The following is a 16,491-nucleotide window of genomic DNA, read 5'->3' as shown; positions in this document are numbered from 1 at the left end:
TGTAAGAATAAAATGCAAAGCATGCAAAGCTTCCACTGAAGGACACATGCTATATGCTACCCTGAGGAGACTAATTTAAGTACACCCGATGTCAGAGGTCACTCACAGGGTAGGAAGTCTCCTGAGCTGCTCAGCTGGAGGTGGATCAACTGATCCCAGCATTCCAAACTATCCTGGTCAGCCAGTTTGGCGGTGGATCCTTCACTCACAGACAGAAGTGGTGCTGGAGCTCTGCTGAGCTGAGCTGCTGCACTGCACTGCTGCTATATTCCCTTTACTTTCAGCTTTAAACTGAATCTCTCTGTGACGTAAAGACGCTGGCATCTTGCTTTAGGCTGAGCGCTGCCCTCAAGCTGCTTTGTTATTGCTCATGAGACTGCGCCCATCTCTCCATTTTTTAATTTCTGTTGTGGATCTGAACTAGTAATCCTCCAACAATCCGCAGCTCAATCTCGCGCATTCTACGCGCTCACGTGAAACAAGTCAAGCTCAGCTGGACATAAAGATGATGTAACCGACGGCTCCTTTGACAAGCACTTTCACTGCTGGACTGCCTTCATTCATATTCTCTCAGAAAGATAAACCTCCCAGATTAAAGGATCCGATGGGAAACTGATCTAAATCACAAACATATTCCTTATTATTTATCCTCATTAACCACACAGGGGGAAGCTATACATTGGTACAAGATCTAATCACCAAAAGGTTCTGATTTTTATTCTCATTTAATACCATTAGTAATCAACTGAAATAAGATAATTTTATTACTACATTAGAATATTTGTTATTTGATCATATTAAATTTATAATTTTATTATGTCTAGATATTAAAATATTAATAAATTATAAATCATAATAATAAAAAATAATAATCTATACAAATAATCTATATTATACTTATATTAAAATTTTATTATAATTATATATGATTACATTAATAAATTATAACTATTATAATAAACAATAATAATTATTCATAGAATATTTTAAGAATATACCTTTATTCATCAAGGATGCATTAAATTTATCAAAAGAGACTATTAGGAAAATTATGTTTCTACAAAAATATTAAGCAGCAAAACTTTATTGATAATATGTTTCAATGACACTGAAGACTGAGTAATGGCTGCTGAAAAGTCAGCTTTGCATCACAGGAATAAATGACATTTAAAATATATTAAAATACAAAACAGTGTTTTCAAACATTTCAAAATATAACCGTTTTTCAAGTATTTTTGATTTGAAAAAATGGTAAGCATAAGAGACTTCTTTCAAAAACATTTAAAAATATTACGACCTCAAAATTTGAACAATGCATCAAACATAAATATGTAATTAAAGATGAGAAGGTGTATTTAAACTTTCCTTGGATATTTAGAAACAAAAATCACTTCACGGACTGTCCAAAAACAGTATTGTACTTGTTTCTGTCTGCCAGATTTGTTTTGCACTTTGTCAACCTTTAATCTTTTTAGTGGTAAGAGTTCAATCTTCCCCTTCGTCCCGGCCTGGGACTTTGGAGGCAGTGTAAGTAGGACATGCTTCGTCTGGGCTCATGAAAGCGGCATGCCGATGTGTGGCGGCTCTCTGATGTGCTGCGCTCAGCAACTGTCTCTGTCTGCCCAGGTTTATCCCTTACATTTCTGAGCCATAGAAGTTTATTAAATCAAGGGAAATCTTCCCTAATCCCATCCCTGGCTCCATCTGCGCTGCTCTAGACAGACACACGCAGCACCAAGGTGGAAAGCCTAACATGGACACCTTGATTCGAAGATTAGCACATGGACACACAACACACACTTGTACATTTACACTCAAGAACAGACCTGATGAACTCATTTAGAAGTTCAGATCTTCTTCCTGATGTACAGCTATTCACAGTTTGTACTGTGCTTTTGTCAAATGTCCTTCCTAAAATGAAAAAAATGCCTTGAACCAAGTGTTGATATGAGGCTACTCTCATTAAACAGAGATCCATTGTCTTCTAATATAATATCGTCTTCTTTTTTTTTTTTTGTCTCCGGCTCACAAGGTTTGTCTGATAAAGCTTTAGTATGGGCGATCTGAGCCAACCTTAAAATACGTCAAGCTCATGTTTCCAACAGTGTAACGTAGTGCACAGTGGACATTTAGAAGGTGCAGACTGGAGAAGCTGCACAAAAACAATGGATGAGGGACATCTTTCGTTGATGTGTGGAAATGTGTAAAATTAACAACCAATTGGAAATGGAGATCATAAATTATAGTACAGATTATTGCAGTTACAATAGGCCTCCTAGTGAGGGCAGCACAATACTGCAGGATGAGAACAAACGAGTAAAGATGATAGATGAGTTTAGATGAACAGATTTAACAGGGTATATATCAATGCCACTGGGTCTCATGTGCATTCGAGAGAATCAGAAATCCACATCAGATCTCAGTCTTTAAAAGCAGATTTTAATAGGCAGACGTGGCCTAATGGATAGAGAGTTGGACTTGTAACCAATAAATAACCTTTATGTACACTCTTAGTAAATAAATAGTGAAAAAATTTAAATAAATGTGCTTCAGAAGGTTCTTCAAGCATTTCCATAGAAGAACCATTTTTGGTTCTACAAAGAACCATTCAGTCAAAGGTTCTTTAAAGAACCATCTCTTCCTTACCTTTTATAATCTGAAGAACCTTCTTTCACCACAAAGAACCTTTTGTGAAACAGAAAGGTTCTTCAGATCTTAAAGGTTCTTTATGGAACCATTTAGACAAAAAGGTTATTCTATGGCATCGTGAAGCACCTTTATTTTTAAGAGTGTAGTGTATTGTAGTGAACTTAAATTTCATCACAAAATATATAATTTCAAAATATACATATAATATACATATACATACAGTATTTATATGTGTGTGTATATATATAGTCCCCTCTATAAGTATTGGAACAGTAAAGACAAAATTGCTCTGTTGGCTGTGGTGGAGTCAAGACATTTGCAAATATGATTAAAAGATAAATATGAGACAAAACTACAGAATGTCACGTTTTATTATTAGCTGTTTCAACACATACATGTTGTACCAAATAAAAATGAACAGCACTTTTAGAGTTCATCCCACTCATTGATGTGAGCATAAGTATTGGGACAGTTGAACATAAGGCAGATATAAAATATTAAAAGCTATTATTTAGTTGCAGATCCCTTGCGCACAATCACAGCAGTGAGTCTGTGACCCATAGACATCACCAGACTCTTGGTCTCATCCTTTGAAACGCTTTTCCCAGCCTTTAATGCAGCCAGCTCCAATTGTTGCTTGTTTTGGGAAGTTTCTGCCTTTACTCTCCTCTTCAGCTGGTGAAATTCATGTTCAATCAGATTGAAATCTGGAGATTGACTTGGGCAATCTAAGATTTTCCATTTCCTTGCCCTTATAAATTCCTTGACTGAACTGGCAGGGTGTAATATGAAGGTCAGGGTCCTGATGCAATATGAAGCACTTCCCAATGAATCTGGTGGCATTTTCTTGAATATTGGTAGGCAAGAAGGTTTTGTACCCTTCCAAATTCATTCTGCTACTGTCATCATACATTAAGTCATCAGTAAAGTTGAGAGGACCTGTTCCAGAGGCAGCCCATGCCATGCCACCACCTCCACCATGCTTTACAGATGAGGCTGTATGCTTGGGATCATTGCAGTTCCCTTTTTTTCTCCACATTTTTGCTTTCCCATCACTTAGATTAAGGTTCATATTTGTCTCATCGGTCCATAAACACAGTTCTAAAACTCTTCTGGCTCACCTTTGTGCTTTTTTGCAAACTCTAATCTTGCCTTTCTATTTTTGGTGCTGGTCAGAGGTTTGCATCTTGCTGTGTAGCATCTGTAATTCTGTGTCAAAGTCTCCTGAGGACAGTAAATTGTCAGAGCATCACCCCAGCTTTCTGGAAACTGTTGGTGATTTTACAGACACGTCTTTTAGGATTAATTTTCACAGCTTTTATGATTTGTCTGTCATCAGCTACTGTTGTTTTCTCAGCCGATCATGTAGTTGTTGGTTGCTGGTGTCGCTGCTGGTTTCCAAACTCTTGATTTCTCCATGCCCTTTGTTTTTGCTAGAGCTCTAACTGATTTCCTCTTTTCTTTTAGCATCCAAATTGCTTGCTTTTCTCTCAAAGTCAGCTCCCTCATCTTCATCCTGGTTTGTGTGTGTCATCATCGAATGCAAGATTCAGAATGCAGAAGTAATGGATATAACTGATACGACACATTCCCTGCTTTTAATATCTGAAGAATTAATGCAACAGGACACAGCTGATCACTTAGAAAGACCTGTGAGGCAACTGTTCCAATACTTATGCTCACATCAGATAGAGGGATGAAACTCTAAAAGTGCTGAACTTCTTAGCTGGTAAAACATCTGTGTGTTGAATCACCCAATAATAAAATGTGACACTCTGTAGTTTTGTCTCCTATTCATCTTTTAATCATATTTGTAAATGTCTTGACTCCACAGCCAACAGAGCAATTTTGTCTTTACTGTTCCAATACTTTTGGATGGCACATATATATATATATATATATATATATATATATATATATATATACAGTGTTGTGCAAGTTACTTCCAAACTGTAATACATTACAGATTACTTATTACTGTTATTTAAATTACCTTACAATATTACTGTCTCAGAATTGCAATGCCTTACATGACTCCTGTATTACTTTTGAGTTACTTTCACCAAAATATCTACAGAAGTAGAGCTTAACATTCTAAAATGACAAAATGTACTAGAGCCCTGCCCTAATGGCAAAGTGTTTATATTTCGTTCCGACTTTTTATTAAGTTCATTTAGAAAAAAACGTTTGGAGCATTTTTTGTTCATTAAATATGTTTTTTCTTTCTTAAAGTAACGACCAAGCGGCCAGCTGCAGACCGGCAGGCTGATCATAGCTTATGCTTGATCAATTTAGCCTCAAATCATCATGACTTGCCTAAAATAAAATCTATAGATATACTAAAACAGTTCAAGCATATAACAATGTTTAAACGTTAAACCTAGATAAATGTGCGCTGCATCAGTAGTTTGTGCGGAGAGTGTAAGCTAAAGTGCAGGACATGGAGGCACCAGCGCAAACAATTACAAATTTTTTTCAATGGAAACAACTTACGCCATAATTTTTGCTCATAAAGGTAAGAGTAATACATCATTCGTAACTGTAAAATGTCTACTTTTATTTATGTGCACTCACAATATCAACAAAACGTTGTGCTTTTATCTTGAACAAGAGCGCTTCACAAAAATGAACCTAAAGACAGCAAATACATGCCTCACAGACATGATAAATATATCTATAGGAAGCTTTAAATTACTACTTAACCAAATATATAAAAACGAAAACAAAAACTCTTTAATATAATCGTTATCCGTGAAGATGCACTTCTCCAGAAAGGCACGTCTAACGAGAAGATGGCGAATCCTTACTATTTCCACATTCATGGTAATTACCTTTGCTGGGGCTTTTGCTTTATTGCGTGTATTTGAAGCAGAACTCTTCATCTGTGCTGAAGGCTCGCTGCTGCTGCCAGATTCTAAACACCGTCGAGCCGCTCTTGACAGTCGCGGCAGCACGGACTCATGTTGTTTCCACCAGCGCGGCAATTTTTTCATCCATAATTGATGGATGTGTAAAATATAAAGATAAGGAGAAGCCTAAAACAGGCCCGAGGACCGGCCCGCATCTGAACTATGACGTGAATATTGGCCAGAAGCCCGGCCATAGGTAGCCTACATAAAAAAGTCGAAGCCCGACTTTTAAAAAAAAATTGGGGGCTAAAAGTGTGTTGTAACACAAGCATTACTGAACATGTACCGAGTAAAATATTACTGAAAATTGATTAGTAATGCCTTATACTACTGCGTTACAGCAAAAAGTAATAAGTTACTGTAATGGATTATTTTTGTAAGGCGTTACTCCCAACACTGTATATATATATATATATATATATATATATATATAGGCCTATATATATATATTGTATATCAGAGATCAATTCATTTTTACTGACATTTCTGTTAACTCTAAAACATGACGCAATGGAGTGCAAAATTCAAAATACAGGTAAAACACCAGTAATAAATCCATATGTAAAATTTTATTACATTATTTTATTCAACAGATTTTATTAGTGTACATGTATGTAATTTAAAGGGCACCTATTATGCAAAATTCACTTTCACATGTTGTTTGGACATAAATGTGTGTGTACACAACTACCCTATAATGATAAAAAGCCACCCTCTCCTTTTTTATTAATCTCCATATATCATTAGCAGCGTCTCAGAGCAAGTAAATCACAGAATTCGTAAAGTGTGACATCACAATTTACAAGCCCCACCCATGATTGTTGATTGACACTGCCGTAATCTAGCCGAGACCCCGCCCTGAGTGAGCCACACACAATCCGCCATGTTTATCCTCACGCTAGACTAGAGCATTTAAAAGCAGTATTCATATCTTATTAAGGCTATAGACGTTATTCAGTCCAGAGCAGTAAGTGATTCTCTGCTTTTATTTGATTCTTTGAGTCGTATAAATAGCATAGATAGCAGTATAAGTACTGTATATTATGCTGATGTTATTTAATACACAGATCTAATGTAAACATGCGATTTCTTTCCCAGATGTTTACCTTCACAAACATAACCGACTGTGTTTTTATAACTTATGCGTGTTTTTAACATAAACTCGTGTGTGAAAGAAAACTTTAGTACTCACATTCAACCGTCTATCAGAAGTTTAAACTAATATGGCTTTAAAGTGCATGATTTCAGCGCAATAGACATGATAATCAAAACCAAACAGATGTTTTTTTAGCAGTTAAGAGCTGTAAAGCTGTAATCTCAGTGTGGTATGGAAACAGCTCCAATCAGGACTGCAAAGCACTACAGAGAGTTGTGCGCTTAGCTGAGCGCATCTCAGGGTCTGCTCTCCCCTCTCTGCAGGACATCTACCTCAAACGCTGCAAAAATAGAGCTGTCAAAATAATCAAGGACTCAAATCACCCTGGTAACCGACTATTCACTTTGCTTCCATCTGGTAAGCGCTTCCGTAGCCTGATGGCAAAAACTGAGAGACTTAGGAGGAGCTTCTTCCCCCAGGCCATCAGGCTCCTAAACTCTAACTCTGTGTCATAACATCACTTGACTCCATGTAAATATCACCATATCAATAAGCTATTCATAATTTTTCTCTACCTCATATTGCTGCTATTATATACCCTGTACAACTTTTTTGCACATTATTTTGCACATTCCTCTTAGTACTATTTAAGTCAACAACATACTGACCTGCACATTTATATTTATATTTTTTATCTATCTTTTTATTTTATTCTTTTTATTTTATTTTATTTTTTTTAATTTTTTTTAATTTATTTTTTTTCTACTTTTCTTCTCTTAATATTTGTATACTTTATAATTGCACTGTCCTTGGAGCGGACCTGACCTACATTTCACTGCTGGTTATACTCTGTATAATTGTGTATGTGACGAATAAAACTCTTGAATCTAAAGGCACTTCTCTATTCTGGAAAAGAGAGCGGGGAGCAGCAGCTCATTTGCATTTAAAGAGACATGCTCTAATACAGCATGTTTCTGCTTCCACTCAAAATAGGTATTTTCAAAATGATATGATAAATGATCTGGGGTGTATTTTGAGCTAAAAATTCACAGACACATTCTGAGGACACCTGAGAATTATATTACATATTGTAAAAAGGGGCATAATAGGTGCCCTTTAACTCAACAACTGAGTCATACAGCAAGTTTTTTTTTGTTTTCCTTAGCGAATCAGACTGATCTGATTCATCTCACTGGCTCAGTGATCCAGTTGAAAGAGTTCTCGAAAGTTTATACCTCACTGGAGAGGAATAACAACAAATGTCTGCTCCTCACACCAAGCTATCGAATGCCTTCAATAGATTTGCAATACAGAGGTGTGGACAGATGTTGTTAGTACTGAAGATTCTTTAGAATCCTCATTTTGTATTTCAAATACAAAGCATAGAGATTTCAATGACAAAGGGCTGAGCAAATAAGTACAAGACTGAGGTGGATTTCTAGGCAACAACTAGGCTACAAGTAACTTACTTCATCCAAACGTTCATTGTCAACTTATAGGCCTACTCTAAAAGCAAAAGCTGAAATCCCCTGGCACATCCCAGGTACTCAAAAACAGGCAAGCAGCTTTAATGAAACGTCCTTCCTGAAAATAAAAAATAAAAAACCTTGAACCCAGTGTTGATAGGAGCCTACTCTCATTAAACAGAGCCCCATCTTCTAATATAATCTCCTCTTTTGCTTGTCTCTGGCTCACAAGTGTTGTCTGATAAAGCTTTAGCATGAGCGATCTGAGCCAGCCTTGAAATACCTGATAATCTTGGGCAGCTGCACATCAGAAAGCACTTAACTGAGGAATGGGCGATGTGGTTCAGGTCTGAGAAGTACGACCGACCCTTAGCGTTTGATTTCAAACTCTATTGTCAGGGGAACGCAGGGCTTAATTATCAGAGAGTTTACCTTGAGTGCTAAGAGTGAGGTCAGCGGTATATGGTGACACTGAGTGAAGTTTGCAAAGGCTGAAATAAATACAGGCAAATATAAACACCATCTTTCCTAAAGGAGGAATTTGTGGGTTAAGCAAGAGTTTTTTGGCAGATGGCAATTGAATAATCAAGATTTGGTGAAGGTTCCTTTAAATAGGATTACATCAGTTCAATCTCTAGTGCTATTTTAAGCAATTTTCAGTGTGTTGTCACATCAAAGGACCTCTAAATCCCTGCAAGTTTAGATCGATTCTTCATGCATACATGGACATGGACAGGACTGTCATCCTGAATTAGAATTTTCAGAATTTTCAGCATCCATTAGTTTTCCATGTCACATGATCCTTCAGAAATCATTCTAATATGATGATTTGCCATTCAAGAAACATACATTATCACTATTGAAAAAAGTTTTTTTTTCCTGGAAACCATGATACAACCATGATTTCAGGACTGATGAATATAAGGTTAAAAAGAACAGCATTTATTTGAAAGAGAAATCTTTTGTAACATTATAAATATCACTTTTGATCAAATTAATGCATCCTTGCTGAAGAAAAGTATTAATTTCTTGAAAGAAAATCCTGACATATGTACATTTATAAACATCTCTCAACTGTCATCCTAGATTAATTTTTCACTAAGTCAATCGCAATGCATTCTGGGATTGCCCTGTTCATGAAAGATGCATGTCATGCTGCTGAACTTGACCAAAATGAGGAATATCAGAAGCTGCCTATCTTTTGAAACTGCCTTCAGGTCAGCAGTGTGCCGATGATGACTTAAAATGCTGGCTAGGTAGTCAGTTCACAAGTTTATAGCAGCGCTTTTCCCCCCTTTTCTCCTCTCAGCAATTCATATCCTCTTCCTCTCTTTTCAGGCACACACACCACTATAATAACTAATATTAATCTTCAAAAAAAGAATACATTGTACAATGGAGGCCATATATTGTGACATGACATTATGGAGAAGCTAAAATAGAACGACTGCAGGGCTGGCAAAAAACTTATCGGCCATAAATATGGTCTTAAATCAATGTGACCATTTTTTGCTCTCAGTCATCATAACCCAAGCTGTCAGCTGGCCTTTCAGAGAAACCCAAACAACAGAAATAATACCTCAATATACAGAGAGTTATAGACTACAAGTTCAGTCAATAACAGATCATAAATACACGAGTAGACAGCCAGATACACAGATTTTCAATAAACACCTTTAGGCACCATTACAAACGGTCTTGCTTTAAATAATCAATGCTGCGACCAAGATCATTATATTTGTTTACATGTCTGACTGCTCTCAAATAAGCGCACAGGCTTTGTTTTGATTGGTGTATTGGTCCGGGAAAGCGCTATAAATCTAAAGAGTGCTGCCTAGAGTGTGGAGAGCATCAATCAGCCTGAATGTGACGGTTCTGAAGTGCTCTCCATCTCTGCCACTCAAGTCTGCGGGAAGAAAATGATGCCGTTCCACAAAGCTACTCTCTCCATAGCCTCCGGCATATGGACACAATCTCCTCCTACAAATCTGTGCAGAAAATATTAATCCATGCAACAGGCAGATGGATCGGGCTTGAATTATGTATAGAGCTCGAGCTCAAGGAGGAGAATTAGTCCATGAGTCTGACGTGCAACATCAGAATCAGCTTCTGGTGAATGAAAGTCAGGAGAGAAGACCATTAAGGACTCGTTGGATGAGATGTGATTCACGAAGATAGGATTAGGGTTGGAGTCACAAAGGAAATTTAATGGCCATAAAAGGCTATCAGGAGAGATGAGGCGGCATGTTGCCTCAGGTCCTCAATTCACTCGGTTTACAAAATTGCAGAGACGTTTCATCAAAGTGTGCGCATTGTAAACTGTCGTACGTGCTGAATCAGAACCAGAGACCACTGAATTCTGAGTATGCAGTTACAGCATTGGTACAGCAATGCGGAAAATGCAGACGGAATTACGGAATCCTGTCAAAAAAACTGAATTTACTGTATAATGCGGAATGTGACGGAATTTGCCAAATTTGGATGGATACATCAAAAGTAGGACAGTACACTTAAATCCAAATGCGATATGGATTAGTGTATGTGAATATTAAGCCGCAAAATACCACTTAAATATGAATCCTGTGTGTTCTGCTTGTCTCTGTGTAAATAAATGGAGCAGACATGCAGTTTTGTTTACTACAAACATACTGAAGCACGAGTGACGTTCATTTGTGTTTTCAATGCATGAATATAATCACTATAACTCCTCTGAGTGTCACTTCATGGGCATTTTTCCGTTTCTTTTGAGAAAAATATCGTCATATCATATACAAACAGAAACAGGTCTTCACAGCAACCCATCAAAATAAAAGGTCAGCTTAACTTGAAGAAACCGTGACAGAAATAGTACTTAATGTAATGATAGTACTACTACTACTAATAAAATTACTATTAAAGCATTATTTTTAAAGGAATATTTACCTGAGAATTTATTTACAAGAATTTATTTAGCAGACAAATGTAATACATAACACAGTATTTCTGGAAAAATAAATAAATAAAAGAACCCAGCAGGCACACAACTTCATAAGATGTTGATATTTGGTTAAATTTCAGTAGAGAAAAATTCAATGTCAATGTAAATATGACGTCCAATTCCGATGTCAGCTGATATTGATATTTGTTGTTTTTAGGTTGTGTAACCAAAATCCAACATTAAGTCAACGTCAAATTGCAGTCAATTACTGGCGTTAACTCGATTTTCATTCTTAACCAAAATACAACGTCTTTATCAACGTCATGTCCAACATCAACCTGACGTTAAATTGACATCCTGTGCCTGCTGGGAAAAATCTATATTTTTTTTAAATATAAAATCAATTAATTAGACATGCTTTTGGTTATTAATGTTTAATGAAACCATTAAAATGGAATCCAGAAAATGAATGGAAAACATAAATTGCTGTTTATTATCTTCAAGAACTCCCCATGGAATTAGTATCGGTGCAACACTAGGGACTGTAACACCTAGTCCTTTATTGAATAATATTGTACGTTTCATGATTTCAATTCATTAGACATGCTTTTTTATTAATAAAATTTAATGTAACCATTAAAACGGAAAAAACGGAATCCAGAAAAATTAAAACAGAAAAAACTGAATTTGGGGAAAAAAAAATATGGGAAAAAATAAAATGGATTTCATAGGGCCCTACATAGGTTTGGACACAGATCAAAAAAACACAATTGACATCCTGCAGGATCTACATAATAATAAGTGGGAATGTAAAATGTGGATAAGAATTCTTATCAGTGAATATTAATCGAGATATGATAACACTTCTTGTTATGCATGTGTGTGTTGGGATCTGAATGTGTCCATGTGTAATGACATTGGCTTTATTGGACACCCTCCATCCGTACGCACTTATCAGATGTCTGTCATCTAATTGTACGCAGGTCTGTGGAGCTCGGCTCCAGGGTGGGCTGTCTGGATTATAAAAAGAACAAAAATGAAATCTAAACTAAATCACAGAGACCTTAAATCAGACAGTCTCTCCAGTCATAGGCTGTGGGATAAATATTTAGATGTCAGCAAGGGGAATGGATGCACTCTTTTAATCTCTTGGATGTATCATTTCCAGGGAGATCAGACAGCTGCTATGGCAACCTCAGAGCTGACATCATCTTTCAAAGTTAGGGAGGTTAATTAGGCCATTGTTCAATCAAATACTGGAGAAAAACAAAGATTGGTATAGAAACTTTCACTCAGAAGTTGCTAGAAATTGCCATAAACTTGTCAAATAATTACAAAGAAATGGCAAATTTTGAAGTAGAGGCAGAAAGTTGTTTTTTTTAAAACATAGGCTACTAATAGTCCTTGTTTTATTATCCTTGTTGTATGAATATATGAAGAGTTCATTTGCAAAAACAGATAACTCCATTTTTAAAAATGTTCAAAAAGCATGTTTTTTATCCTGCATTCCAATTAATATCAATCAAACTGCAGTTGGGTTGTTTTGATTAAATAATAATAAATAAAAAAATACAGCTAACAAAAGTCTACTTACCAAGGCTGCATTTTTTAAATCAAATATACAGTAAAAACAGTAATATTGTGAAATATTATTACAATTAAGTAACTGTTCTCTGTTTTAATACAAAATGTAATTTATTCAATGCAGTCAGTCTTTACTGTCATTCTTTCTCCAGAAACATTTCTTATTATTATCTTATTATTAATGTTGAAAACAGTTGTGCTGCTTACAATTTTAAATATTTTATATATTTAAATATTTTAAGCTATATTTTAAATAATATTTTAAAATGTGATACATTTTATCAGGACTCTATAATGAGTATTTTATTTAAAATCTAAAAAATCTAAACCTTTTGTAACCTTATGGAAGTCATTGGTTTTGATCTAAAAGCTGGATGATCTAAAAGGGAGCTGAGATGAATGTGAGAGGTCTGTGCCTAAATCCCACAGGGCTGCCCCATACAGCTGTGGGACAGAGTGGACCAGGAGGCTCAGGTGTTTTATACAGTTGCCAAGCATGAGGAGCTCAAATCTAGCATACAGAACATGGAGTGCTTCGTCATGCGCTCCAATGGAGAGCTGGAAAAACTTCAAAATATGGTCAAATCCCAATCTGAAACCCACAGCAGACCGCTGGCCTTCATTTACTGCCATTAATAGAATGCTGTGCAGGGATGGGAATTTGGATAACATATGGTGAGCAACACAGTCCTATGAGATTTAGTAACATTTAAACAACACTTTAAAAGAAAATATAAAAAACTATCAACATAACGGAAAACAGTACAAAATAGTCAAAAAAGTTTACACTACAGTTTAAAAATTTTGTTTGTTTTTTAAATATTTTTGAAGTCTCTTATGCTCAGCAAGGCTGCATTTACAAAGTAAAAACAGTAATACCGTAATTAACTGTTTTGTATTTTGATATATAATTTAAAATAATAATAAAAAACAATTCCTGTGATGACAAAACTGAATTTTCAGCAGCCATGTCTCTAGTCGTAAATGTAATGTAAATCATGCTTATATGCTGATTTGCAAAAACATTTCTTATTATTATCTATATGTAAAAAAAAGTGTTGTGCTGCTTAATATTTTTGTTGGGATATTATGTGATATTAATATTTTTGTTTCAAGTTCCCCCAGAATTCTTGAGTAAAAATTTTTTGTAACATTATAAATGTGTCGCTTTTGATCATTTTAATGCTTTCTTGTTGAATGAAAGTATTAATTTATTTTTTAAAAAGAAGGTATGGTTCTTCATCTGTTCTGATATGTGTATAACAAGAAGATGCATCACTTGGCCAGAGAACTGGGATGATGGCCTCATGAAAGATGATGAGTCAGATTGTGAATCCATATCGTTTGCGTCATTGACTGAAATCATGAGTCTGACCTGATCGTGTGCACCATCTTTAGAATGCTTTCAGAGTCTTAAAGTTTAAAATGACTCAAAAGTTTAAATGGTCTGTTGAGTTTTAAAAACAAATCAAACAGTTAAAGTCTAAAAGGGTATCTTCCACCTTAATACATTCAAAGAATAGCATTTTCACACATCATGATGTCTCTCGTCTCACTGCCCTTTCATTATATCAAAACTGCAGTGCACCTCTCATCATATTGCCATCATATCTCACCATACAAATTGTCCTGTAACCATTCAAAAGGTCGGCAGCAAGCAGGTTCAAATTTGACTGGATTTGGTCACACAGGCTTGAGAAACACATTAATGCAAGGATCCTAAATCTTTTGTTTTGCTTCTGGACACACATGCTGCTTTTTGATGATAAACCATAGGAATGAGCTTGGAAGATGAATGCATCTTATTAACTACTTGACATGTTTATGACTCTGCTGAAAAGACAGGTCAGGACGCCCAGAGCGAGGCATAATATTGTCAGTGCTTTGCAGTTATACAAACAAAATGAAACATAAAACTAACAGACCAATTTTACACACCACATTTGCTAGCCTGTTGACAAAACAATTAAGAATAAATACAACTGTTATTATGATGAGTTCTAAAAGAAATGAAAGTAATTATGTGGACTTTTGAGGGTAGGCTCAATTAGCAGACTCATTTACTATAAATATATATCAGTATATTTATTAGATATCAAATAAAGGGTATAGTTAGTTTGTATAATTTATCAATGTACATTTTTGGCTGTTTTATGAGTAAGTTGTACCAAATGTTACTTACGGCTGTTGTGTACTAGTATATCTTTTTAAATAAAATACATATACACTGTGTATAAATGCACTTTTGGTAACACGCTAGATTAGGGAACACTATTCACTATTAACTAGTTGCTTATTAGCATGCATATTACTAGCACATTGGATGTTTTTCAGTACTTATAAATCACATATTAATGATTGCATACTTATTCTGCATTCTCGATCCCTTAACCCATTATCAGTAACTCTTAATATAGTGATACCCAAAGAATACTTTTTATTCAGCAAGGATGCATTAAATTGATCAAAATTGACAATAAAGGCATTTATAATGTTACTAAACATTTCTATTTTCAATAAATGCTGTTATTTTTTACTTATTTAATCCTGAAATAGCGTATCACGGTTTCCACAAAAATATTAGGTGGCTGCTTTCAACTGCTTTCAACATTGATAATAATAAGAACTGTTTCTTGAGCAGCAAATTACATATTAAAATTATTTCTGTAGGATCATGTGACACTGAAGACTGGAATAATGATGCTAAAAATTCAGCTTCAAAATCAGCTTTGAAATTGTTTACTGTATTTTTAATAAAACAAAGGCAGCACGGTGAGCATTCTTCTACTTCTTCCAGAAACATTTAATAATATTACTGCCATTTTAAACAGTAGTGTAAAAATGATATACATATAACATAAACAGGCTGATGATTTACTCAATCTAAGCAACTACCAGTCATAAATATCCTTGTAACTCCAAAAGCAGATAAGAATGTCACATATTTTAGCATCCTGTTATATTATCCATAATACATTACTGCAAGATATGCATGACATGCAAATATTTAAACAAAACAGCCTTCAGTCTTCACACCTGAAGGAGCGGCACAACTGTCACACTGAGCTGTGTTTGAATCTGTCAGCAGATACAGGTACTAGCAAAGACTGAATCAGGACAGGGTGGCACAGGATACATCTCCTTCCTCTAATTGTCACACACACTATTTAGTTAGTAGGCCTATACTAAGACATTCAGCAAACACACAGTACACCAATCACAGAAATGTCTGTCTGGAGCAAACCTGAGGTTAAATGCTTTGCTCAAGGGCACAACAATAATAGGTTTCCTCGTAAGCACACACATTGCCTGAACATGGAAACAAACCTGCGACCAACGCACAGTATGCAATGTGTAGAAAAGAAAATTATATGAATGTTGTTAAGTACATGAGCTTATTTGAAAGTAAAAATGGCTGCCACTGATATCAAATTAGAACCCTAAAAATATGAACTACTTCATTATACTCAAACACAAGGCTTTTTGTTCTCTGTATGCATCATTGTCTCAAAGCAGAGGAATCTGCTGAAATGTGCAGGTGTTCATTCACTGATGCACATTCACATCAAGGACATTAGACAGAGCTCATTTTAAAATCTCATTCAAAGCTATGACTGTGCGATAGGTTTATATGTCCTTAATTTGAGGGAAATGATGCTTTGAGATATTGCAGTACAGTGCGCTCTATTTGACATACTGACCTAGGTCATATCTACTTTTCACTATCCAAAATGTTTTGTTTACTGAAAAGTTTCAGTCCTTTCTGTGAACTTGTTTTCATTCATGTTGAATTATGTTTGGCATCTACTCCTGACTAAAATTTATAACAGACCATAGCAAGTGGATATTTTGAGGCAAATGAAATTAGTG

General features: G+C 35.5%; 1 protein-coding gene across 3 annotated transcripts in view; it reads right to left on the bottom strand.

Moving 5' to 3' along the window:
• LOC306853905 (endothelial cell-selective adhesion molecule-like) overlaps positions 1–16,491 on the bottom strand; it is a 38,225-nt gene that overhangs the window by 12,280 nt on the left and 9,454 nt on the right. The window lies entirely within an intron of this gene.

Source organism: Barbus barbus (assembly GCF_936440315.1).
Source record: "Barbus barbus genome assembly, chromosome: 34".
In the NCBI taxonomy this organism is placed as follows: Eukaryota; Metazoa; Chordata; class Actinopteri; order Cypriniformes; family Cyprinidae; genus Barbus; species Barbus barbus.
This window is presented reverse-complemented; position numbering and strand designations above follow the sequence as displayed.